This window comes from Setaria italica, chromosome V, assembly GCF_000263155.2.
Source record: "Setaria italica strain Yugu1 chromosome V, Setaria_italica_v2.0, whole genome shotgun sequence".
In the NCBI taxonomy this organism is placed as follows: Eukaryota; Viridiplantae; Streptophyta; class Magnoliopsida; order Poales; family Poaceae; genus Setaria; species Setaria italica.
The window spans coordinates 13001860-13005361 of NC_028454.1; the positions used below are offsets into that span (position 1 = coordinate 13001860).

Consider the following 3502-nt stretch of genomic DNA (forward strand, 5'->3'; position numbering starts at 1 on the left):
AAACCTGAAAACTACAATTATGGGTCGTCGGTTAAAATGTGTTGCGCAAAATGATGAAAAAAAGGTCCCACATTACATTTTGCAATTTAGCGCATGCACTAGCTCGATACAGTCCAAGTGCATGCCTATTGCTATCTAAAACAATGCATAACTTTATATCAAGATTCGAGGACATGTTTCAAAAAAAAAAGATTCGAGGACATGTAATTCAATTCCAACTCTTTCTTTTTCAACCCTTCTATCTCCTTAATCTTCTCCATTTCTCTTCTCTCCAACGAACTGGAGTGGGTAGGAGGGCTTGAGTCCCCTCACGTTCACACTTGATATGTCTCTGATTGTTGTTGGATGCAAAGTCTTGACTCCAAAATGAGCAATAAAACATCTTTCATGGGTAAGGTATTGTTGAAGATGGGTCGTAATTTATCACAAACCATGATAAACCGAATATCATCACGTGAACATTAAGACCCTTGAGGCACATACGAAGAGAGCAAAAATACTACTCTTCTACAATGCATTCGGCGGTGTGGCTCCGGTATATGTTGAGCATGTTATTACATAGTAATAAATAAAGAAAGTTCTAAAAACATGATATTACATCGTACATCTCTAAATGTTGATTATATGTGGTGCAGAGGCTAGAATTATTTTCATATTCTAAATAACATATTTAAATGTAGGGGTTAACATATTATTATCTCATTATTAAAAACAATACACCTATAGATGCGATATGGATGATCAATATTACATAATAGGCTCAAGTTCAACGATCTCTCCGACGAGCAATTTACTATCTTATTTTCTTTGATGGGCTGCCAGCATAAACGCCGACACTTTTATGTGCATGATACTTTAGGTGTATGTACGACGTTTTCAACTTCTGACTTGTGTGTTCATGTGGATGCAAAATTCCACTGTTCCCTGTAAAAGTAGTGAATCGCATGAACCGACTCATTGCCCTGCATTTCGGATGAAAAATCTTATGAGACTGGATTTATTTCTCACCGGGTACTAACTCTGTTGGGATCCTGACACGTCACGGCACACATCTTAAAGCAACAATCCGTTCTTCACAAAGGTTCACATTTCAAACCCGGAATCTCTTCAAGTTGCCAAATGTCGGTACGGGAAAAAGTTAAAAGTAACTATGGAAGATTCACCGCCGGTAGCGCGGCCGTGACAGCGCCTACTCCGGCGGATGCCGCCCCCTTCACGCAGACCTCATTGGAGTGGTCCGACACGACGCTGTAGTTGCTGCTGGTCACGTTCCTGAAGTAGCACCCGTCGGTGGCGTTGTACCTGTACGTCTGCCGGACGCCCCACGACTTGCCGCCTCCCTCCTCGTCCTCCACGAGGCTGCTCTGCGTGGTGCGCAGCGACCGGTACGGCGGCGCCGACGACCACCGGCCGGCGGCCACCGTCGTCTCCTCCAACCCGTGCGTGATGGTTAGACTATTCTGTTGATAGACCCAGCCAAGCGGGAAGTTCCCGTGCGTCTGCGCCGAGTACAGGACGCCGCCGGCGCCGTCCGTGGCGACGACGCCGGTGTCCGCAACGATGGTCAGGTCCAGCGTCTCGAAGGTGAGGAGGTACTCGAGGGCGAACGTCCGCGTGGCGTTGGTCGTTATGTTCCCGTACGATGACTTCACCCACCCGGTGGCGGAGACGAGCCGGTTCGCCGTCGCGTGGTAGTGGGTGTCGACGGGGTTGGTGGACTTCGACGACGTCGTGTTCGCCGGCGGCGCGACGTAGCTCACGAGGCCCGCCGTCGTCGCCGTGCCGCCGGGGTCCAGCCAGAGGTGGAGGTTGGCGTCGACGTACCACACGTCCACGGCGTTGGTCACCGCGAACGCGAACTCGTGCGCCTTGCCGTCCAGCAGCTTGCCCAGAAAAGGCGTCAGCTCGATGTCGTATGTCGGGAGGTTGAAGGAGCCAATGGGGGTGATTGGCCGCCATAGGAGGGGGTAGATGCCGCCGGGGTAGATGACGGGGAACGGGCACACGGAGCCGGCGATGACACCGTCGACACGAGCGGTGACCTCGCGGAACGGGCCATTCTGGTACCTGGGCTGGTTCTTGTACCATAACTCGTCGTCTTCGTGGAACGAGACGTAGAGTTCGAGGACCGCGCGGTAGGTGTTGGACGGCAGCGCGACGCTCTTGGACGCGACGTCGGCGGCGCTCTGGATCGGGAACCACAGCCCGCCGTTCAGAGGGAGGGCTCGCGACATCGGGACGATGAGGTCGGCGGGAGCCATGGCGGGCGGCGGTTTCGTCGTCGGCGTGCGGCGGAGGTAGAGGTGGAGCGTGACGTTGGCATGGTACACGCCGGTGAGCGTGGTGTGACGAGGTTGCCGAGGTACACGGCGAGGGTGGACTTGCCGGCGGCGGCTATGAGGGACGCGTACTTGGTGACGTCCTTGGAGACAGACCAGACGATGCCGTTGGGCGGCGGCGCGCCGGTGCTGCCGCGGAGGAGCTCCGCGCCGCCGAGCCAGACGCCGAAGATCCTGTCGAGCTGGGCTCCCTGGCAGGCGGCGCGCCACTCGAGCACCGCGAGGGAGATCGCCGAGGCGCGGCCGCCCGCCTTGACGAGGCAGCGCGGCGGGGAGTACGCGGCGGTGGCGGGGGGCTTGGCGAAGGTGGAGCCGAAGGAGGCGGAGAGCAGGAGCGTGGAGCACCGGCCGGAGCTGCCGCGTGGCGGGCGGAGCGGGCGGTCCACCTCGAAGAAGGCTGTCGGCCGCGACGCGTTGGCCGGGGATTTTCGTAGGCTCCGAGGTGAGGCGACGGTGGCTGGGATCATCAAACAGAGGAGGACGGCGAGGCGAACGCATGGCACGGCCATGGTTCAGAACTTCAGATTAGAGCGGAGGCAGTCTGCTGCGTTGCTACGTACGCGCGCCAGGGCGGCTTAAAACTAGGAGGAGGACTGCAAGGACAACCAGGTCAAACCTCGAGGATAAGGCCATTGAAAGGAACAGTGTGGTGTTTCTCACTCTTTGGATCTCATCAGAAATGTTTCATGCTTCTTGGGTACAGGACGAGCGTGCTACTATGCCAACTGCCAAGGACGAGATGGTCGCTGACTCTGGTCTCTGATTCCACCATTCCGGCCGGCACATGCATGCATGCAGGTCAGATCGGCTTGCATTACAGGATACTAGGGCAGATAAGGATCAGCGGGTCAACCAAGAACAGCTTGCTCCATTTCGATCTGCAAATTGCATTGACCGGAAGTCCAGTTTGGCGTGAATGCATTAGCACGGAGCACATAATCGATGTGCGCTGCCCCCCACCGCCCACGGAGAGCCACCGAAATTATCCAACTCTGTTAAGTTTCTTTTTGTTCTCTCCTCGATCATACTCGTCAGCTCATGGGCATGGCCTGACTTTACCACAAAAATTACTCGAATAAGTAGTCCAAAAACTTGTAGTATATGTCGTGTTTTCATAAGTTTTCTAGAATGTTTGTATAAGTTGTGCTTTAAAAGTCTTTTTA

The 3502-nt window shown here is 54.3% G+C and overlaps 1 pseudogene; it reads right to left on the reverse strand.

Moving 5' to 3' along the window:
* Positions 1 to 954: 954 nt before the first annotated feature.
* On the reverse strand, positions 955 to 3095 carry LOC101762998 (annotated as a pseudogene).
* Between the last annotated feature and the right edge of the window lie 407 nt (positions 3096 to 3502).